Here is a 25,391-nt window from a genome sequence, read left to right as displayed (position 1 = left end):
TTTATATTGCGTATATTGCAATTTAACATCCCGCTCCTTAGACTGTTTTGCGTCAGAAGGTCATCCGGCCGTAAAACAACAACAAAACGCTTAATTATTCTTGTGTAGCAACTGTAAGAAGACCTGAACAATTAGTGAAACATAACGGGAGAAGTAAGCATTTAGAATAAATCATATGTAGTCTGCTCTTTGCAACTGCATGTAAAAAATGCGCATGACGTTGTTCGTGAAGTAAGACACTGGATACTGCAATTTAAAATCCCAGTCCTTGCGTCAAGAAGGGCATCTGTTAGTAAAACAATTGTTCGCAAAGTAAAACACTAGATACTGCGACTTAAAATCTTAGTTCTCGCGTCAAGAAGGGCGTCCGGCTGTAAAACAGATTCTTGCGATTTAAAATCCCGGTCCTTATACCTTTGGCGTTAAGAAGGACATCGAACTGTAAAGCAGATCATCACGATTTAAAATCCCTGTTCTCGCGTTTGGAAGGGCATCCGGCCGTAAAACAATTGTTCGTGAATTAAGACACTGGATACTGCGATTTAAAATCGCTAGTCCTAACGTCAAGAAAAGCATCCAGCTGTAAAACAGATCCTTGTGTTGTCGTCACAAAGCTATGTTTGATTCTCGCGATTTAAAATCCATGTTCTTGCGTCAGGAAGGGCATCCTGCCGTGAAATAATTGTTCGTGAAGTAAGACACTGGATACTGCAATTTATAATCATAGTCCTTGCGTCAAGGAGGGCATCCGACCGTAAAACAGATTCTTGCGATTTAAAATCCACAGTCCTAGCGTCAGGAAGTGCATTTGGCTGTAAAACAGATTCTTGCGATTTAAATATCCCGATTTTTGCGTCAGGAAGCGCATCCGGCTGTAAAACAGATTTAGATTTTCGCCCAAGACAAGGCAAATTATTTAAAGTTTATCGTTTATTGAGCGAGTTGGCTACGCAGTATAGTTTCTTCTGTAGTTTTTTATTTTTGCACTAGGTAAATCATTACGTTGTACTTTTGCTATATACATATTATCGTTTACTGAGCCAGTTAGCTACGCGATATGTGCACATTGTGTTTCTATAGTTTTTTATTTTCATACTAGGCAAATCTTTGAAGTTGTACTTTTGCAATATACATATCATCGTTTACTGAGCGAGTTAGTTATGCGATATGTGCACAGTGTGTTTCTATAGTTTTGATTTTTGTACTAGGCAAATCATTGAAGTTGTACTTTGATGTACACATGATCGTTTACTGAGCGAAATAGCTACGAAATAAGTGCACAGTGGGTTTCCATAGTTTTTTTGATTTTTGCACTAGGCAAATCATTGAAGTTGTACTTTTGCTATATACATATTATCGTTTACTGAGCGAGTTTGTTATGCGATATGTGCACATTGTGTTTCTATAGTTTTGATTTTCGTACTAGGCAAATCATTGAAGTTGTACTTTGCTGTATACACATGATCGTTTACTGAGCGAAATAGCTACGAGATAAGTGCACAGTGGGTTTCCGATTTTTTTTTTTTTTCATTTTCGCACTAGGCAAATCATTGAAGTTGTACTTTTGCTATATACATATTATCGTTTACTGAGCCTGTTGACTACACGATATGTGCACTGCATTATGCATAAGATCGCGTTGTATGTTCAATAAAGCTATGCATTGTAAACATTTTTCTAACACTTATAACAAACAGGGTGTGGGGTAATAAGCTCGTGGGGCCAAAATGTAATATGTTCCTAAGTCGCTGACTAATTTTACAAATATTATAAAACTGCATTTAACTTGAAAAATCTGAATATTAATATTCATTAAATAAAATACACACTCGTCGGACCTTGTACTCACACTTAATTGTTACCTGCTTACTTACACATACGTTATTTGAAGGGCGCCAGCTACCACTCAGTGCAGCAATAATAGAATGAGCATCTTGACTATCTCTAGGGTGTGGGGTAATAAGCTTACTTTTGACAACATACCATATCAGTTCTGGGAAAAGGAGATTGGCGTTCGGTTTCCCCATTAATTTTGAGGTTAAGATATTTTACTGTCATTGAAATAAAACTATGAATTCGTTTGACAGAACAAAATATATTCTTTAAATAATATATATAAAAGATAGTGAGTCTTGTTGCGATAAAACAGATGAGAATATGAAATTATGACATCGCAACTGAAAGAAACTAGGCATGAATTTGAATTCTTCTTCACCGGACATTTAACAATTTATACGAAATATTTCCCTCACTGATTCACTTGACTGTACCTTCAACACTTTTAGTGTAATTACGACGTATTCCTTTGATCTGGTGTTTACTGTAGATGTGTCACGCCTAACTTGGTGATACATCCTTGTGACCGCTTCTTCTCCATATCATCTGACTTCCTTGTAAGTCAATATGCTATTACCTCATGGCAGGTGGTATCTCTCTCTGACTCCATGGTAAGCCCTTGCGTCCGTGTCTTCAACTAAGTGACCGACCAACCTTTGGCCTCACTCTCTCAATGGCCAATAATTAATGGCTCACTGAGTCTTCTCCATCTCTCGTTCACACTCGTTGACTGACCGACTGAGGCCTCTTCATCTAGTAGACTTCTTCACTGTTCAGCTTCCGTTTAAACAATGACTGACGCTATAATATGCATCCACCTTTTATAGACGTTGGTTGGCACAGCTACGTAATCTCCAGAAATAACAATGACATACTCATACAACGCCTCAAACTGTTGCATGTAAAGGTGAAATCCCCTGGGGCTCCGTAAGAAACTCAAAGGAACAGAGCTCAGTGCTAAGTGAGCACGATGACGTAGCCATGACGTGGCGATGACTTGGCAGAATCGCCAGCATTATTGCACAATGCAACGATGCCATATCCAACATCTGACATATAACAATTCTCACTGTACATGTATTGAGTGTTATTTTACACACACGTATATATGCATACATCTAAGTACAATCCTGCAAGCGACAAGCATTTTAAAATTGAACTGAATAAGAATTATAACAAAATAATAGTAATCTCAGAGATAAAATAATAATAATAATAATAATAATAATAATAATAATAATAATAATAATAATAATAATAACAATAATCAGAAGAAGAAGAAGAAGAAAATAATAAAAATACTGATATCATCCTGTAACGCGATTTGAACCGTTACAGCCTTGAAAGAGCAGGAAGAATTAAAAGAGTTTATAACAGTCGCTCTGTGGCGCATGCTGTTCAGAAATCTAGTCTTATTATTTTTCATCTTAGAACAAAGTTATCCCCAGACATGTTGTATCGTGTATCGTTGTCTATTCTAGTCCTGATTACTTATTTAGTGTTCTGAACACATTATTCAATGTTCTAATCACGTGCTGAAGATAATGACATCGAGTGCCCTGTTCGATTCTTTTCTTGTTTTGTTTCAATCACTTCTTATGTAATCTGGTCTTCTTAGAACAAATGTATCCCCTGACATGTTCTAAACACGTGTTGTATCGAGTACAGTGTTCGATTCTAGTCTTGATCACTTATTCAGTGTTCTGAACACATCAATCAATCAATGTTATAATCACATGTTGAAGTTAACAACATCAAGTACAGTGTTCGATTCCACTCTTGTTATGTTTCAATTACTTCTTTTGTAATCCGCAAGTGTTAACATTCACAATGGTGTTACCGCTGCACACTCATGCCTTGGCGATGCATGCTCGATATTGCTATGCCTAGACAGAGGCGGAGGGAGTAGGGGTTGCGGTGGAGGTAGAGGAGGAGTAGGCTATAACCGCCGCTGCCCTCTTGTGTAGTAGCCTATAAGCGATAATTAGCATCGGGAAGGGCATCTTGTCGTAAACTAAGGATAGTCTCCTTCAAGACGGTAGATAAGAGGTTAGATTCGCGTATGCACGAATGTTTTACTTTTTTAAAGATGATAGCTAACGGACTTTTTCAAATTACCCGCCACCACATGTCAAAGGTTTGTAGCTAAAGATAGCAGCACGATGCTTTGTTGATTAAAGATGGTCGCAGCTGCACGTGGATTTTGTAATTACCCGCTACTACGATAAAGATAGCAGCATGATGCTCTGTTGATTAAAGATGGCGGATGACATATGTCAGAAAAGCACGTTGAATTTTTTTAATTGCCCACCAACCTCATGTCAAAGGTAGTAGCTAAATATGGCAGCACGATGCTTTGTTGTTTAAAGATGGCCGCTGTCAGCTGTCAAAAAGCACGTGAAAATTACCGCCGTCACATTTCAAATGTAGTGCCGTAAGGAGGGCAGCACTAAAGTTAGCGATGCAAGGTGGCGGATGACAGCTGTCAAAAACACGTGGATTTAAAATAACCCACCACCACCACGATTAGGTTCAGTACCGTATGGAGGGCAGCACTAAGGTTAGCGATGCAAGACGGCGGATGACAGCTGGCAAAAAGCAAATGGATTTCAAATTACCCACCACCAGGTTGAGGTTTAGTACCGTAAAGAGAGCAGCACGATTTAAGTTGGCCGCTGTTAAAAAGCACGTGGCTGTCAAAAAGCACATGGATTTGTTTACAATAGAGATAGCCACTGTCGAAACGCACGTGGCTGTTAGCTTGACAGCTGTCAAAAATGCACGTGGCTTTGTTTACAAATATGACCTTGGCAGAGGTCAATGAGGGGGAGTCCTCTGAATAGGGCCCGAGGATGAGGAGGCGGCCGAACCCGTAAATTATACTACTGCGTACCAGTATATAATGAAAATACGTGCGTGCGTATTGCGGGCTCTGTGGTCTCTAAAACTAAAATTACTCTACTGAGAGGTAGCGTGTTTTCGTATCCACTAATATTATTGGACTTCACATAGTGATCAGAAATGCTTTACTCCGGGACGCGAGGTGGTTTCCTATGGCCGAACTTCCCGCTGGTTGGCCGCGCGTGGAAAGAAGATGCCATCACACATTTTGTTCCCTGACCCCGGCCTTTGTTTTATATAAGCACGCACCCTTACTAGCTGTCCGATGTCGTAGTCTTGTTTCAGCTGTTCCGACGTGTGTGAGTATTTTGTTCTTTTCTTGATTCTGTAATTAGTCTTAAAGGATATTTTGGCTCATGTTTTTTTAATGACACACCGTATCTTCGTGTACGATTCCTATGTGTTATGTTAGTCAGCTCGTGAAGTTCAAAGACGGTTTCAAGAAGGACTCCCGGGTTTATACGTTCGAAGTCGCAAAAGAGTCCATAATACTTATAATAAATTTCAAGAAACCAGAAGAACACAGCCTTAGAAAGAACAAAAATAAGCGTAGGGTTCTCACCGGAAAAAAAATTAGATGGCATTGGTCATCATTGGAAAACTCTCCAAAAATCACTTCATCGTGCTGCATAGTGGAAATTTATCATGGGTCTATGCAAAATACTTACACTTACACTTACATTTAAGCCTTATAAAATAACCGTGGACATGTTCTTCAAGCATGTTACCCTCATACGCACGCTCATATTATGTGAATGCAGTCTATAAAATGCATACCATAGACAAATAGATCAGATTTAACAATCTTTTCAGACGAGGTCTGGTTATGTGTGCACACAAAACAGTCGTTAACTGAGCCATGTTGGTACCTGACTTCGTACATGATGTGTCCTTCCTTGTCATACAAATCGGTGTACGGTGTGCCATTGGTGGTGAAAAAAACCAAGGACTAATATTTTAGACTACGGTTGAGTCTGTTACTTACGTGATTACCATACAGGCCCCTTTTTCATAGGATTAATCGATGGGGAGCGTGATTTTGCATTTTTAGAACAGGATTCTGCCACTGCTCACAGTTGAATAACAAAGAAATTCACGAAGTGTTTACACAAGGCAGAGTTATTAATAGGGATTTGTGGCCTCCTCGGATACAAACATACACTTCTACAAACATACACGTATGTTCCAAATTGTAGATTGGTTTCTAGGTTTTAAACTTTTACAGCAGAACATGCATTATGCATATTGTCATCATATTCCGTGAAATAACTCTGTTATTTCCTCCTCACACTGCTGACTGATGAACGGCAAAATTCTAGTTCCATATTCTGCAAATCAACACACATAGACAAGAAATGGTGCTTGTACTTCCTACTTGTTCACGACAGTCTTTGATATTTAACGAGGGAGCAGTGCTAAGGACGCAAATTATATTATTAGATCGTATTTGGCACTCAATGACTGAATAATATTGAAGACAACGGAAACTTCTGTGTACCGTTTTCTCCTATAATCCAAGGATCGGTAATATCGGAAATGTCTCGTACTGGCAGAGAAATGGGTAAGGTTTAATTGAAATTATGACATTTGTTGTGAATATTGATAATACCCCACGGCAATTAACGCCCTTGAAAGGGCCTTGGCCTGCCCAGCGACCGCTGCTCAGCCCGAAGGTCTGCAGATTACGAGGGGCCGTGTAGTCAGCACGACGCATTCTCTCGGCCTATTCTGGGCTTTCGAGACCGGGACCACCATCTCACCGTCAGATAGCTCCTCAGTTCTAATCACGTAGGCTAAGTTGACTTCGAACCAGCCCTCAGGTCGAGAGAAAAATCCCTGACCTGGCCGGGAATCGAACCCGGGTCCTCCTGGAGAGAGGCAGGCACGCTACCTCTACACCACGGAGCAGGCGAATATTGCTAATACGGAATAAATAAAGTGCAAGTGCAGAAAATAACTTTATATCAAACATGTAAATAAACACAAAAAGTCGAATTCAGTGCAACAGGTTTCCAAGAATGTGTTCCTGAGGAATGAAGACAAATTAGTGAGCGTAAGATAACGATATACCTGGGTGATGTTGCCATACTGGAATAATAAAATGTGGAAATGTGGATTGTTGACAACTCTTAGCAATGCTGCAAAAATTTGTTCCATACCAATATTCCTCAGAGTTTAATCTAAGGATTAGGTCTGCAATTATCTGTTAAGTCTTCAGACCGGAGGCTGGTTGGATTCCCGAATAGCACTATCAGAGTGTAAGCGGTCATATGTAAACCTCAAAAAAACGATGACGGTGCCAAGATGAGACGCAATAGTCGTGCTCTGAATTTCACTACTCAACAACTCATATACTGTCACAGCCAAAAATGAGACTGAGATCTCGGTGGAAGCTACGTTGTGTTCTTGCCTGTGCCAATGAAGTCATTAAATTCAGCCCTTCCGAGTACATGGGCGGGTTGCTTGAAAAGTCGTGGTAAAGTTGAAAGTGTTTTCCGTTGGTTGAACTATATATGTATGTTTAGTCCTCAGCCCAAAGGCTGGTTGGATCCTCAATAGCTCCGTCATCAGCTGTCATAGATGGCCTAGGCATCACTGAAGAGGCGTGCTAGGGAAATTAGGAGTGAGGTAGTTTTCCGTCGCTCTTCTCACCGAGCCAGAAGTTGCTATTACATATCAATCTGGCAAGCCCACTGAAATGCATGCACCAACCAACCTTATGAACAATATTTTCATGCCAATTCATAGCAGGGACTGGCTGCAGAAGGAATGTCATTACTAGCTTCACTCATACCACAGTCACTTTCATTTTGTCAAAGCCAAGGATAAAGCTGAGACAGATCAATGAAAGTAACAAAAATGCTCCAGCCCATACCAGACGACATAGTGCACTGTAAACACTAGGTCCGCCAGCAAAGGCACCGTCGAACGATATTTTTTATTAAACTGCCAAGTCGTGATCGTGAACTCTAGGAATATTCGGATATTCTCTTCCAGTTATACACATGTATTTCGCGCGCAAGAAGATGATCGTCAATCATGAATAGGGAAAGTACTTTTATTAAACGAGTGTTACCTGCCTCGTGTGCTCAATGGTGCCCCTCGTGAATCAAATGCTGTTTTGACTTGAACTCCTTATAGAATTCGAAAACACCAACTTAATGCACAATTCTGAGATTGATCATTCAGGCACTGAAAGCTCATAGTATTATTTGGCCGATGTTAAATTTATAGTACAGCTAGCTGATGTACCCGTGCTTCGCTACGGGATTCTCAGAAAGACTGACTTGGTGGTTTTCCTAACTGAATTGAACATAGGTCATTACAAAAACGTCAGTAGGAATGTAGCGATTGGAAGCAATGTTATCATATAAAATACTCGATCAAATGAAAAACCGCACACTTTCTCACTTTCAACGAACAGTACTACGGTTTCGATCTAGGAGTCCAAAGTTCCAGAGCTGGAACAACCAGGTCGCAGACTGCCGTGAACACTCCTCTGTCATTATTCCGTTAAATATGCACACTACTCATTCCAATCAGTGCCTCAGAGTAGGGATTGAATAGCTCGAATACGATGATGAACCAGTGTGTTACGTGCCAGATATATCAGAAAATGTATGAACCAGAGGAATGGCATGCTAAAGAAGAAAGTTATCCTACTCCCCAGCTACATCCCGCCAATATACAGGCAGGCTGTTACAGTCCATACGACCAGGCGAGTTGCCCGTGTGGTTAGGGGCGCGCAGCTGTGAGCTTGCATCCGGGAGCTAGTGGATTCGAACCCCACTGCCGGCAAACCTGAAGATGGTATTCCGTGGTTTCCCATTTTCACACCAGTCACACCAGGCTGTACCTTAAAGCCAAGGCCGAATCCTTCACACCACTATTCATTTCCTATCCCATCGTCGCCATAAGACCTACCTGTGTCGGTGCGACGTCAAGCAAATTGAAAAAAACCTCGGTACGCTGCAGTAATCCTATCTATCGGGGATGAGAGGAAACAGAAGACAAAAAGCACATCACAACAAACAATGGTCAATGTAATGTTATTGTTGATAAAGTTTATGAGCTTTCTATATTGCAGGCCTTCACATTAGTTTTCTTTCGACTCTGTGATATTAGGGTGTCTTACAAAATTATTGATATCGTAGACTGTAGTTCCTTATTCTCAGACTTTACATACCCATTTTCACCAAATTCTGTTTACCTATTTCCTCGTGACTCGGCGCTGATATGGACCTAGTAACAAAAATCCAAATTCATGAATATCTCTGATTATATGCGGTACGGTAACAATGTATCAGACATAAGTGACCGGAAATTTAATAACTTCTTACATAACTACTACTAACTTACGACATAACTAAATTTATGTTAGTTATGTAGTATTTATCGATACGACCACTAATAACATAAATAACGTATTTGAGAATTACATTTCAGGCCTTCCCCTAAACTACCATTTCACTCAACGTGAATAAAATAATTTGTAGCCTAGATTACAGTGGTTCATCAGCCGACATTACATCCCGATTTTCATTAAATACTCTTCAGCCGTTTTCTATTGATGCGTGTACAGACAGACAGACAGACAGACAGACAGACAGACAGACAGACAGAGAGACAGACAGACAGACAGACAGACAGACAGACAGACAGACAGACAGACAGACAGACAGACAGACAGACAGACAGACAGACAGACAGACAGACAGAAATTACGGAAAAGTAAAAATTGCATTTCCTTGTTACTGTGGACATGACAGATACAGGAATATCATTCATTTCAAATTCTGAGCAATGCACAGGCAAGACACTTATTTTATATATAGATTACATTTCAGGCCTTCCCCTAAACTACCATTTTACTCTGTGCGAATAACATTATTGATAGCCAAGATTATAGCGACCTATTCCCCGACTTTGCATACCAATTTTCGTGAAGATACGACCACTAATAAAATAAATATTTGACAATTAAATTTTAGGCCTTCCCCTAAACTACCATTTTTCTCAGCGTGTATAGCGTATATTGTAGCGACTTATTTCCCATCTTTGTCCAGCGATTTTCATTAAGACACGACCACTAATAACATAAATATTTGAGAATTAAATTTCAGGCCTTCCCCTAAACTACCATTTCACTCAGCGTGATTAAAATAATTTATAGCCTAGATTATAGCGGTTTATCACCCGACTTTACATTTCGATTTTCATTAAATTCTCTTCAGCCGTTTTCTCGTGATGCGTGTACATACATACAGGTAGACAGACAGACATAAATTACGGACAAGTAAAAAATGCATTTTCTTGTTGCTGTGGACATGACCGATACAGAAATACCATTCTTTTCAAATTCTGGCAATGTACAGACAAAACTCTTATTTTATATATATATAGATTATGGTGCACTGAAGTCGCGGTATATTATTGTAACTGAACTTTGATATTTAGATAATTTTTAAATTTTTACGGTTCATATTAGTTAATTTGGTCATGGTTGAAATTTATTTTATTTATCAGATTGCTTGTTTAGTGCCGGCAGTTCAAGGACATTCCCGGCTTGCCTGGTACACTCCTTTGCATTTGACGCATACGGAAGTATGATGATGATGATCATGATGATGATAGTGAGGCAGGGAGAGTGTGAAATCCGCTGTCCGAACATAATATTTTCCCGTCGAATAACATCGAATGGTCTGCTCAACACTTAACGTCCCCATTCGACAGGTGAATCACCATCAACAGTTTCTTTTTACAAGTTACTTTACGTCGCACCGACACAGACAGGTTTTACGGGAAGATGGGACAGGAGGGGGCTGGGAATGAGACGGAAGCGACCGTGGCCTTAAGTAAGATACAGGCCCAGCTTTTGCCTGGTGTGAAAATGGGAAACCACGGAAAACCACTTTCAGGGCTGCCGACAGTGGGATTCGAACACACTATCTCCCGAATACTGGATACTGGCAGCAATTAAGCGACTGCAGTTATCGAGCTCCGTATCAACAGTTTCATATGCCCTCATTCCACATGAACGTTACGGAGAGGTTTGGAAACTAATCCAGATTTTGTCATGCAATCTATTGATTTTAAATTGTATATCACCAGCGCTCCTTCCCTGCCGGTGAATTTTCTTCAACCAATGGGACTCGAACCGGCTAACAGGGGTGTAGAGCATACAGAATTGTCGCCTAAGCGATCATAGTCACCAAGTGGGTTATAGTTTAAATGTTCTACGTGTTGAAACAAATTTTAATGTTGGTAGGGTACGTGCTTTGTAATCCTGTAAGTATGAAAGCAGTAGACCAAATATGTTTTGAAACTTGGTGTAACAAATGGTATACATTTTAGTCATAAACACTGTAAATTTTAGATTTAATCTGTTGATAAATTGCCTCTTTATAATTTTGGTTTTCTTCAGGAAGTAACTATGAATCCCAGTTCTTGAAACTGTTTGATTTCATCTTTAAACAGCAAGGAAGCTTGTAGTTTCTGTTGAGAGCTGACATCAGCGTCATAGCCGCGGGATATTCAGATTTACGTGCAATATGAACCACGGGGATGTAACCGTTCATTTCAAATATTCCACATGCCTTGGTCAGGATTTGAACCACGACAACCTTGGTGAGAAGCCTGAGACTACTGTACGTCACTGAGCTGTGACGCCCGATCATCTCATCTTTCGTGTTGTCTAAGGTGAGATATTAGCGCTGTATTGGGGAGATGTATTCAGCTCTGTACGGGTGTTATTAATGATGGTATGTGAGGCTATTGTAAAGCTAAATTAAGAATTGCTGTGTATTCTGAAACGCGGTACTCAGTTCATTAACATACCCTTCTATTCATCATTCGTTGGATAAAGATAGATAATGCTGTACTATACGGTGAACAGCAAAATAGGACAGGCTTTTTCATATAATGGGCTTGTGTTCTAAATGGCATTGACATCTCTGCAGTCTAACGTGTACATGTCTTGAATTTCAATCCGTTTGGATGTATGGTAGTCGAGATATAAAGGCCCGCATACAGATGTGTGTACGGTTATTGGCACCTCTCTTATTCTTCTCTCATTCCTTCCTTCATCCTCTCTTTCACAACACGCCAGGCAAGTCAAGGCAAGCCGAGACGGGCAAGAACGTGACTTATTCACTCCGTTCATTGCGGTTTACTGTCCCTTTGGAGATAGCAGAGCAATCGAAAATCCGACTGATTGTCGATTAACCCACATAGACCTGCCGAGGCCAGTTGGTTCAAGCATACTTCAAAAGGTACATAAATATACTACCATTATTTGCTGTACAGCATTGCAAATTACTCTGTTTACTTGCCTGTCAACTCAGTAGCCGAATATAATACAGTGAATGGAAATTCGTGCTACTCTGTGGTGTAGTTGGTTAGTGTGATTAGCTGCCACCCACGGAGGCCCGGGTTCGATTCCCGGCTCTGCCACGAAATTTTAAAGGTGGTACGAGGGCTGGAACGGAACCACTCAGCCTAGGGAGGTCAAATAAGTAGGGTGGGTTCGATTCCCACCTAAGCCATCCTGGAAGGGGTTTTCCATAATTTCCCACTTCTCCTCCAGGCAAATGCCGGGATGGAACCTAACTTAAAGCCACGGCCTTGTCTATCCCTTACAATCTCCCCATCCCCCAATAAGGCCCCTGTTCAGCAGAGTAGGTGAGGCCACCTTGGCGAGGTACTGGTCATTATGCCCAGCTGTATCCACTGAACCAATGTCTCACGCTCCGGGACACTGCCCTTGAGGCGGTAGACGTGGGATCCCTCGCTGAATCCGAGAGAAAAACCAACCCTGGAGGGTAAGCAGATTAAGAAAGAAAGAAAGACTGGAAATTCTAACCCATATAGACCTGGTTCAAGCATACTTCAAAAGGTATATAAATCGACTACCATTATTTGCTGTACAGCATTACAAATTACTCTATTTCATCAGATATTCAACCAACACCTTTCAACTAATATACTATACAGTAACACTAAAAAGAACGAATATTGAATATTCATTAATACAATATTATGATGTAGAGCCTCCGTGGCCCAGGCGGCAGCGCGGCGGCCTCTCGCCGCTGGGTTCAATCGTTCAAATCTCCGTCACTCCATGTGAGATATGTGCTGGACAAAGCGGTGGCTGGACTGAATTTTCTCCTGGTACTCCAGTTTTCCCTGTCATATTTCATTCCAGCAACACTCGCAAATACCATTTCCTTTGTCATTCGTTAATCATTGCCCCAGAGGAGTGCGACAGGCTTCGGCAACCGGCACAATTCCTATCCTCGCTGCCACACGGGGGGTTCATTCATTCCAGTCCTGAGCCGGTCGAATGAATGGAAAAATGCTGTAGATTTTCACAATATTATGACAACGAAAATAGACTAAATATGTATTTCAAGGGGAAATCTTTCAAATACTTATAAGGTTAAGAAATTTGGAACTGAACAATTTCTAATTTACAAATCAGTAAGGTCAGATTGAAAACTAATTTTATTCTTGTTAATTACTTGATAATGCAAACTTAACTCAAACAACAAACAATTACGAAAAAGTTAATTAGTGCGCACAATGCTTTCAATGTAATCTTATTTAATCTATGGCTCTGTGATAATGGAAATAAAACGTTGTTCGTGGTTTTTAAAAGGGCATATTCAGACTCGTGAAGATAGCTGAAAGGCCTGGATTTCGAAGATCAATTTCAACAAACCCAGAAGTGATTTTCCAGTTTCTCCCACTTCACTTCATGAAATAGAGACTTACTCTTATATTCCCAATTCTTATCTCACACCATTGCAAAGCTGTTCCCAATTAATTACATACTGTGGTATAACTTAGTGGTTAGCAGAGTACCCACCTGATAAACTGGCCCGGATTTATTCTCCATTCTGCTACGTATTTACGAGTAATTTGAGGGATTAAAGTGGGTTGCACTCACATTAAGACTACATAACTTTGAATGTAGCTGGGATGAAATCCCATCCATATCCATTCTGAGGTACTCGTCCTTCCTCGTTACGTCTCATAGGCAAAAAGGTACTTAATACCACATTCGTCCAAATCATAGTGCCATTCATTGTATTTTAAATATGCTTCCGTTCTTTCTCCTACCACTTTCTCTATCAGCCTTCCTCTAAATAGTCATATTAAGGTTTTATCAATATAAACTTCACATTTACAGGCTTTGCAATTACACAATTGTTTCTGTTTAAGGAAAAATATACTGTTAAATAGCAGTAGTAGTAGCAGGTGGAAGTATTTTTGAAAACAGATTTCTGAGAAAATATCTGTTATTTTCATAAAATCCAGTAAACTTTGGCGACAGTGGAGACTGCTGTGGTGCCCGATTTGAAAATGGCGCGCTGCGTGAGGAGCATTCGAGTTCGTGCTAGCGAACAGACAGCAGCGCTGACGTCACCAATCATCAGGTATATAAGGAGTGGAGACATCAAAAGGCAGATCGCCGTCCAGCGGTTTACTACACTGAATTTCAGACACGTAGGGGCACTTCCTATTAAGATCCTATTAAGAATATATTACGAACAGTTGGACTGAAGTTAATATAGAGGTCACACGTCAGGATGTGCCCATCGTCTACACGGAATAGGATTCTCTTTTCAAAGACTTCGTCTTAAACAAGCTGTCGTATAAACACACGTCTAGAATCAATATTGCGATATTGACAGCTGTATTCTCATAGAATAAATGCTTTAGACTACAAAACCGACTTAGTTTTTATTTGCGTCCCGGAAACTCAGAATCTTGTAAATAGTGTAAATAGGCATATTTTGATGGCAGTTCTCTCTTATAAGCTTTTGATAAACAAATGTATACTTGCAATAGAGGTTCTGTACATAGTGTAGATATTATATATCGGAAGATTTGCGAGAAACCATGTTATGTCCAACCTGTAGAAGTTACAGAAGTTTAAGTTGTACCTACGTATTGTACAGTTGGAGTGTTTATTGGATTAAGATTTTTCGTGTTGTACACTGACTGACAGAGCAAATGCAACACCAAGGAAGAGTGGTTCGAAAGGGATGAAAGCTGGGGAAAAAACAGAGTCGGCACGGAAGAATGATTGATGTTTATTTCAAACCGATATGCAGGTTACACAATGCGCACGGCATCGACTCAGTAGGATGTAGGACCACCGCGAGCGGCGATGCACGCAGAAACACGTCGAGGTACAGAGTCAATAAGAGTGCGGATGGTGTCCTGAGGGATGGTTCTCCATTCTCTGTCAACCATTTGCCACAGTTGGTCGTCCGTACGAGGCTGGGGCAGAGTTTGCAAACGGCGTCCAACGAGATCCCACACGTGTTCGATTGGTGAGAGATCCGGAGAGTACGCTGGCCACGGAAGCATCTGTACACCTCATAGAGCCTGTTGGGAGATGCGAGCAGTGTGTGGGCGGGCATTATCCTGCTGAAACAGAGCATTGGGCAGCCCCTGAAGGTACGGGAGTGCCACCGGCCGCAGCACATGCTGCACGTAGCGGTGGGCATTTAACGTGTCTTGAATACGCACTAGAGGTGACGTGGAATCATACGCAATAGCGCCCCAAACCATGATGCCGCGTTGTCTATCGGTAGGGCGCTCCACAGTTACTGCCGGATTTGACCTTTCTCCACGCCGACGCCACACTCATCTGCGGTGACTATCACTGACAGAACAGAAGCGTGACTCATCGGAGAACACGACGTTCCGCCATTCCCTCATCCAAGTCGCTCTAGCTCGGCACCATGCCAGGCGTGCACGTCTATGCTGTGGAGTCAATGGTAGTCTTCTGAGCGGACGCCGGGAGTGCAGGCCTCCTTCAACCAATCGACGGGAAATTGTTCTGGTCGATATTGGAACAGCCAGGGTGTCTTGCACATGCTGAAGAATGGCGGTTGACGTGGCGTGCGGGGCTGCCACCGCTTGGCTGCGGATGCGCCGATCCTCGCGTGCTGACGTCACTCGGGCTGCGCCTGGACCCCTCGCACGTGCCACATGTCCCTGCGCCAACCATCTTCGCCACAGGCGCTGCACCGTGGACACATCCCTATGGGTATCGGCTGCGATTTGACGAAGCGACCAACCTGCCCTTCTCAGCCCGATCACCATACCCCTCGTAAAGTCGTCTGTCTGCTGGAAATGTCTCCGTTGACGGCGGCCTGGCATTCTTAGCTATACACGTGTCCTGTGGCACACGACAACACGTTCTACAATGACTGTCGGCTGAGAAATCACGGTACGAAGTGGGCCATTCGCCAACGCCGTGTCCCATTTATCATTCGCTACGTGCGCAGCACAGCGGCGCATTTCACATCATGAGCATACCTCAGTGACGTCAATCTACCCTGCAATTGGCATAAAGTTCTGACCACTCCTTCTTGGTGTTGCATTTGCTCTGTCAGTCAGTGTATTATTGATATTTTGTTAACAACAAAGACATGTGTAGAAATTACGATCCATAATACTGCTTTACCACATTGAAAATCGGATGAAATCTTCGTACTCGCAGGAAAATACCTAACAGGTTGTACTGCATATATTGACTGGTAAGTCCACACAATACGGTAGATATCTGATGTTGATGATGATGATGATGCTTGTTGTTTAAAGGGGCCTAACATCGAGGTCAACGGCCCCTAGGTAGATATCTTAATAAAATGGTAAATAGCGGTATCAGATAGAGACGATATGTAAAAGTACACACCAGCACCGGCCCTTCATATCGTAGTTCGAAAGCATAATGTAAACGTTCTATTTCTAACCCCCTCCTACATTCCCCAGTATCATTCTTCTGCCAATTTGGTTGACGTCCTGTAGTCATTATCATAGATTATTTACCATAATTTACCGGGCGAGTTGGCCGTGCGCGTTGAGGCGCGCGGCTGTGAGCTTGCATCCGGGAGATAGTAGGTTCGAATCCCACTATCGGCAGCCCTGAAGATGGTTTTCCGTGGTTTCCCATTTTCACACCAGGCAAATGCTGGGGCTGTACCTTAATTAAGGCCACGGCCGCTTCCTTCCAACTCCTAGGCCTTTCCTATCCCATCGTCGCCATAAGACCTATCTGCGTCGGAGCGACGTAAAGCCCCTAGCCATTTACCATAATTCGCTACTAAAAATGCACGCGACCTTGGCTCATGCGGCTGCGCGACGGCCTTCCACCGCTGGGTTCCGTGGTTCAAATCCCGGCCACTCCATGATATATTTGTGCTGGACGAAGCGGAGGCGGAACAGGTTTTTCTCCGGGTAGTCCGGGTTTTACCCTCATCTTTCACTCCAGCAACACACTCCAATATCAGTTCATTTCATCTGTAGTCATTAAGCATTGCCCCAGAGAAGTGTGACAGGCTTCGGTAGCCGGAACAATTACTATCCTCGCCGCTGGACGGGGGCTTCATTCATTCCATTCCTGACCGGGTCGAATGGCTGGAAAAAGGATATGAATTTTCAATTTTCATTTCACCATCAAAAATTACAGTTGCTGGATGAGATACTTTGAATGGAATGCATGAATGGATATGCAAGCAGTACATGCACAAGAAGGCTGTGTCTTCTCTTCTATATTTAGGTCCCGTGAGTAGCTGTAACGTTGAAATTTTCGTTATTAACTCTTGGAGAGCTGAATGCTATCTGATATTGGCATTGGATTCCTTAACATTGCTCTCGTATTAGAAGTCGGAGAATGTTTAAAATGACCGAGCTCGATAGCTGCAGTCGCTTAAGTGCGGCCATTATCCAGTAATCGGGAGATAGTGGGTTCGAGCCCCACTGTCGGCAGCCCTGAAGAGGGTTTTCCGTGGTTTCCCATTTTCACACCAGGCAAATGCTGGGGCTGTACCTTAATTAAGGCCACGGCCGCTTCCTTCCAACTCCTAGGCCTTTCCTATCCCATCGTCGCCATAAGACCTATCTGTGTCGGCGCGACGTAAAGCCCCTAGCTTCCTTCCAATTCTTAGACCTTTCCTCTCCCATCTTCGCCGTAAGACATATCTGTGTAGGTGTGACGCAAAAGCAATTAGCAAAAAATAAGTTTGTAATGAAGCTTTCACGGCCCGTAATTGTAGATATGATAATAAGCATTTTACCTTTTGCCGTGTCAAGAAAACAAGGTGAAATTCTTTACGTTTCGCAGAGAACCTTGCTCCGCATCTTCAGAAGAAAATCTCCCTGTTCACGAGTAAGACAGTCGATGTTTTAATGGTGTTATGGGCAGTTAGGAGGTTCAGGCATATTTTATTGAATGTATGATAGATATGTTTTGCATACTATACCATAAAATTACACCAAAGAATATTCTCCTTCAAGTCTATCTATGACGAATGTACACAAACAATGGAATCCACTGCTACGAAATACTCTCATCAACAAAAGAAAATCGAAGATATTTCAACCTGTCATCAGAGTTTGAAAAGGAGTAATTATTGGGATGCTTGTTGGTCGTACCGCGAATCGCCAGTCAGCTAGGCGGTTCTGACCACACTCTTAGAGTGTTTGGACCAGTGGATGAGTTAAGGCATATGCACCCGGTAACTTGACAGAGGACACATTCGACGGACTAGCAGGGAGCATTGTCTGATCCTTCTAAAATCTTCAGCAGTTCCAACTCGTACGGTGTCCAACATCAAGGCACAGGTGATACCGTTACCTCCTTACCTCGTTACGGACCACTATGTCTGCCGGAACCATTTCCAAGAGCTATACTGAAGTAAATTTAGTCTCACGACACCCATTACATGTCCAGAAATTGACACCTACCTTCTGCCGTCTCCAATCACAGTGGTGTTCGGTACAACAGAACTGGACTGCTACGGACTGGAAGCAGGTTTTTGTTAGTGACGAATCTAAGTTTTCTTTGTGCACTGAATCTGATCAAGTTCGTGTTTGGAGGCCACACGAAAAGAGTGTCTTAATCCTGCTTTTGTTGTGGCGTGCACCCTGTCCCCATTCCTGGTGTACTTGTTTGGGAGAGCATAGCATATGCCAGTCGGTCACCCCTAGGAGTGATACGTGGGGTATTTACAACACGACGGAATGTGCAGGACATCCTGCGGCCTCATGTGCTGCCCTTCACGGCAGGACTCCCAAGAGGCATTTTAGATCAGAATATCTTGGACAACCCGGGGTAACAACTTCAGCTGCGTAGGATTTTACGCGATCTAGAGGGTGTGTTGAATCGTATTTGCCACAGGATACCATAAGAAACTTGTATGCCCCATGCCCGCTCGGATCACGTGTTGTATCCAAGCTAGAGTTGGAGCCCCTGTGAACTGCAGTCACCCTCGTTTTGCTCTGACGTTGTAATAATTTACTTACATCAAAGTCGAAATCGTCCATATCGAGTTTCATGTGATTCCGTCAACTCCCAGCTGCGTGACTTTTTTACAGTCAATGTGTATGAAGAAAATATTGAGTTATTTGATGGAATATGGTGAAAATACACGTAATTCATAGGGCTACTTGTGCCCAATAAGTATAAAACTATAAAGCAACCTACATATGTTGAATATTACTTGTGTACGGTTTCAGAAAAGGTTTCTGTAAAAGTGTACAAGCACGTTCATTTATTTGCAATATGATACTTCAGATCCAATATAAAAAGAGATTAAGCGTACACATAAAATATTACTCAAGATGTTGAAAAACAATACAAATTTCACGTATATAGCTTGGCTGTTTTCACTGGTCCATCTTCGAGGCAGGCTGGTACTATGGGTGTTGAATTCACAGGTTAATTTTCGAAGAAGTGATTACCCTTAACTCTTCCTGTATGTTCGCCTAATTAAGGACGGAATGCCCCGTTGTGCCGAAGAGATATATCGCGATCTGTGTTTTCCTATATACATATATACATACATACATACATACATACATACATACATACACACAGTACATGCATACATTTTTCATCATTATACACTGTTGTAACTTCCAGCGTTCGGCCTTAAAACCTTTGTGAATTAAGGATGTGCCTCCGCAATTTTCTGTTTGCAAATACCTTCTCTGCCCCTTGTTAGAGTTCAACACCTACAATTTTAAATCATAAAAATTTGGGTTTAATCATCGTCATCTTGGTCCCCCCCTGCTTTTTATACCATTCATGCTCGAATCTAGCTGACCTGTCCTCTTACATCCATCTCACACGACCCGATCTCCCTCAAAATTGAAACCGGTTTATACTTACATATTCATCAATCGTCTTCATTATCAACTTGGCCAGTGTCTCCTAATTCCGAGTAGTTTCCTGCAATTGTTTTCACATGATTATACTAGCAATTATTCTCGTTACATTCATATCCTGAGTCGAGATGCTTTCACTCCTATACTGCAAAGTTGGTGTAAAAAGAGACCTAAGTAAAAATAATATCGTTCCAGAGATCATTTCTTTCTTGCAGGATGGCAACTGCATTAGCCTTGTTACACCTTCATTCATTTTACCCACCATACTACCATTCTAGCAAAGTAGCCTACACATCCAGAATCCTTGAAATGGCCCGCCGTTTTTAGTTTGTTTTCCTTTTGTACAGTTTTGTTTTACGTATCACCGTCACAGGTAGGTCTTATGGCGACGATGGGATAGGAAAGGGCTAGGAGTGAGAAGGAAGAGACCATGGCGGCCTTATTCAAGGTGTGAAAATGAGAAACCACCCTGCAGGGCTCCCGGCAGGGGATTCGAACACTATCTACCGAATACAAGTTGATAGGTACGTGACCCAAACCGCACGGCTACTTGCTGGGTTTGTTTTTCCTACATGACGTTGAATCCTTCTATGTTTCCTGCAAACTAAACCCACGTGAGTTTTGGAAAACAGTATACGGTACGTAGTTTATCCCGAAATAAATATCCTCTGCCCATCTCGAAGAGTATCCGCCCAATCTACCACAAACCAAACCCCATGGTACGTGAGACCCGAAGGACCTAGGCCTACCAAGCTACCGCCGCTCGGCCCGAAGGCCTGCAGGTTAGAGGAGTCGTGTGGTCATCACGGCGAGTCCTCTCGGCAGTTATTCGTGATATTCTAGAACTGTGCCGCTAACTCCCTGTCAGATAGCTCCTCAATTGCTATCACGTAGGCTGAGTGGGCCTCTAACCAGCCCTCAGATCAGGGTAAAAGTACCTGATCTGGTCGGTAATCGAATCCGGGGCTCTGGATAAGAAACAAGTACGCTACCCCTACACCACGGGGCCGGCTTAATCAACCACAACCTGCAGATAATATTTAAGTATTTGTTGAAATAATAATATTGTTTTGCTAACTTTCTTGCAGGGTAATAAAAGGTTTCTTGTTTGGCTGGAAGGCTTGCCTAGTGGTGGTTAGCGGTCCATACTCTTCAGCACATCCCCCCCCCCCTCCATCCCCCCTCATGCGCAGAGCCCGCCGGGAGTTCAATTTGCTTAATGCACATCTTAATGGGTCTTAAGTTTATAGCAGAATGTGAAGCTTGTAACTCTTAAATTAATCTAAAGGAAGCCAATAAAGTGTGCAATATTGCTCTTATGTCTATTCATTATTAAGAAGACGAGGAAGAGAAAAAAGAACAGGGAACATCTTGTTCCAAGAGTGCTCTGTGAGGCAAGTATTGATATTTACGTACTGAACAATACCTAGAAAGCTACTGTCTGAAATTGTTATTTTATATGAATGCCAACCATCATACGTCTTAACCAACAATGATACTGGAACAGTCCGCCTCTGTGGTGTAGTGGTTAGCGTGATTAGCTGCCACTCCCGGAGGTCCGGGTTCGATTCCCGGCTCTGCCACGAAATTTGAAAAGTGGTACGAGGGCTGGAACGGGGTCCACTCAGCCTCGGGAGGTCAACTGAGTAGAGGTGGGTTCGATTCCCACCTCAGCCATCCTGGAAGTGCTTTCCGTGGTTTCCCACTTCTCCTCAAGGCAAATGCCGAGATGGTACCTAACTTAAGGCCACGGCCGCTTCCTTCCCTATTCCTTGCCTATCCCTTCCAATCTCCCCATCCCCCTACAAGGCCCCTGCTCACCATAGCAGGTGAGGCCACCTGGGTGAGGTACTGGTCATACTCCCCAGTTGTATCCCCGACCAAGAGTCTGAAGCTCCAGGACACTGCCCTTGAGTCGGTAGAGGTGGGATCCCTCGCTGAGTCCGAGGGAAAAGCCGAACCTGGAGGGTAAACAAATGATGATGATGATGATGATGATGATACTGGAACAAAGGAACTGCTGAAGTAATTATTATAGTAAATTACGAATGTTCATCGTTACTGATTTCAAGTTTTACTGACAGGTGCATCTATTTTTTTTTTTTAATGAATGTGGGAAAGCAAATTGCTTTCTGGAATATAGGGTGTGTATGGATATGTTATGTAGTGTCCGACTCGTTGGCTGAATGGTCAGCGTACTGACCTTCGGTTCAGAGGGTCCCGGGTTCGATTCCCGGCCGGGTAGGGGATTTTAATCGCTTCTGATTAATTCTTCTGGCTCGGGGACTGGGTTTATGTGTCCGTCCCAACACTCTCCTCTTCATATTCACACAACACACTACACTACCAACCACCACAGAAACACGCAATAGTGATTACATCCCTCCATATAGGGTTGGCGTCAGGAAGGGCATCCGGCCGTAAAACAGGGCCAAATCCACATGTGCGACACAGATCGCCCCCGCGACCCCACAGGTGTGGGAAAAAGCGGTAGGATAAGAAGAAGATGGATATGTTATGTAGCCCATAGTGGTACTGATTGCTTTTAGCGTATTCTCGGATTCTGTGCCCGCCTCTCTCTTGGGGTTATTGTTTTAGGCTAATTGTCTCAGTAAAGTTAAAGAGATAAATATGTGCCATTGCTTCTAAAACTTCGTGTTCAGATACTGAAAATATTTAAGTTGTCTGTGAATTTCTAAGCCATTTCATTGTAATTATTGTGCTATACCATTTGCAATGGAATATTTTAACTTATATTTTGTAAATTTCGGTTGATTTCCTGGGTGGCTGTGTTGTAATTACGAGGTAATGATGCTTGTAAGGGGATATTTTAATTTAATTTCTATTACACTACTCAGACGTAGTTTTTTTAATTGTAGCTCCCTATTTTTTACTCCTTGTTTGTCCGACTCGTTGGCTGAACGGTCAGCGTACTGGCCTTCGGTTCAGAGGGTCCCGGGTTCGATTCCCGGCCGGGTAGGGGATTTTAACCTTAATTGGTCAATTCCAATGGCACGGGGGCTGGGTGTATGTGTTGTCTTCATCATCATTTCATCCTCATCACGACGCACGGGTCGCCTACGGGTGTCAAATAGAAAGACCTGCACCTGGCGAGCCGAACCCGTCCTGGGATATCCCGGCACTAAAAGCCATACGACATTTCATTTCATTTCTTTTCACTCCTTGTTTTTTTCTTTTTTTGTTTAATTCCTTCTGTTTCTTCATCATGGTTTCGACACAATTTCCTCTAATATCTTTTAATGTAGATAATTGTTTTTGTTATGTAATTTATGTTTATATTTGATTTCAGTGCATTTCTAATATTAGCAGGTATAACCACGGGCATGTCTTCTAATTATAACGTAGTCTTAATAATAATAATAATAATAATAATAATCATAATAATAAAAATATTTATTTTCTTCCGCTGCCACTTTTCACACTCCTTGTTGGGGTCGCGGATACAAACTGCGTTTAACATATGGACTTTTTCCCAGTTTTACGGCCGGATGCCCTTCATGCTACCAACCATGTGAGGAGGGGTTTGTTCACTAAAGCGTGTTTCTGTTGTCGTTTTAAAGTGAGGTGTTGTGTGTATATGAGGAGACGTGCGTTTGGTCAAATACAATGGCACAGTCCTCGAGCTACCGGAATTAAACAGGTGCACTTAAAATCCCCGACTCAGCGGAGAATCGAACCCGAGATCCCCTAAATCGCTCAACGCTGATCATTCAGCCAACGAGGCGAACAACAACAACAATAATAATATTTTCCACATATTATGAAATACAGCCATATTTCCTCTGTAATTTGCATTCACTGCGTCCGGCTCTATGGCTAAATGGTTAGCGTGCTGGTCCTTGGTCCACACGGTCCCGGGTTCGATTCCCGGTCGGGTCGGGAATTTTAACCTTAATTGGTCAATTCAAATGGCTCGGCGGCTGGGTGTGTGTGAGGTACTCGGCATTAGAAATTATCCTAGGTAGGGCCCTCATTTTCACAGACATTCAGGCCGCCTAACAGGCCGTCTACGAGAAAAAGACCCGCACCAGGCCTCTCCGGAGGCCATATGCCATTATTATATTCACTACATGGGGATTATCTACGTTGGTCTTCCATCATGCAGGAACGAACCAAAATCAACAGATGTATCCATTACTGTATACCTTTAGGCCCACATAGAACTAATGGGCTTGGTATTTTAATGTTTTGCTTTTGAATTCAGTCGGGTACCTTGATACCACTTGTTTGTTGAAATAATAATGATACTCTTATAACAAAATGAACTGAATTCACTATATTTCTTCTACTCAGAGAGCCGATCATCTGGATGATTGGTTCCATAAAATAGAAACATATTTTCCTGTAGTTAGACCGATTACATGGTAGGAGTGCCATTAACCATGTGCATATTGCCATCCACGCAATCTGACCTATATTGTGGTTAGAAGGGTGCTGGATATCTACATGACGTGATCGTGTATTGAGGAATTCAGTTTAAATAATAGACTATGTTTTAATTGAAAATATTCCTGCCTTGAAAAGGGGTGTGTGCATATGTATGTGTGTTGTACGTGTCTGTATTACACACTGTTTTAGGTCTCGTATTAACATGTCCCTTGCTTGTTGTGGTATCTATGTGTATAAAGTATATACATTTTCAGGGAAGAATTCACGTCGGTGGTGTATAATTTGATGATGACATTTCTCTCTAGTATATCCAAATTTCGTAGTCTTTTGCCATATGTTTGAATACTGGATATCATAGCTGCAGTGCCGAATTCTTCTCCTCCTTGCTCAGATTTGCTAATGTGCTAGAGATAAAGCCGATTAAACTTAGGCTATTTGATTTCTCGACTAGAAGTAACTCCATGAATAATGGATGCAATTGCTTGAAGTAGTTACGAGAAGGGATCTCAGATACAGAAATTAAGCAATATTCGAGAATATACTGAACCTATAAAACTGCGATTAAAAGTCTACTTGAATGTGAGAAGGTAAGGTGCGGATGGATAAATGGTTTTGTTATAAAGAATCAATAGTATAAGAAAATGTGTAGAAAATTAATATGTCTTATTACTTTATTTTATTGGAAGTTGCATTTAGGTAAGTACTCATGTTTATTTGCAACTAACAGATCATTGGTGATATTGAATTATTTATGGAAACATTCAGACCGAGCACTGAAATTAATACATGTCACTATAATTAATATCTACACATGTATGTATGTATGTATGTATGTATGTATGTATGTATGTATGTATGTATGTATGTATGTACGGAGGTGAGTGAATATTTGAGTCAATAGATCTTCGCATTCACACGCTAATTAAGTGCATCTTCTTTTAGTGTTGTTGTATGAAAAACTGTGAGTTTATGTTCCTTTCTCTATCGTTGCAGGTAAGAAACACTCTCGTGAAAGAAGATACATTTGAGATTTCGCTGGAGCAGTTCGTAGTCAATAT

The sequence above is a fragment of the Anabrus simplex genome, chromosome 2 (assembly GCF_040414725.1).
Source record: "Anabrus simplex isolate iqAnaSimp1 chromosome 2, ASM4041472v1, whole genome shotgun sequence".
Classification (NCBI taxonomy): domain Eukaryota; kingdom Metazoa; phylum Arthropoda; class Insecta; order Orthoptera; family Tettigoniidae; genus Anabrus; species Anabrus simplex.
The sequence above is the reverse complement of the archived record's forward strand: the minus strand, read 5'-3'. Positions refer to the sequence as shown.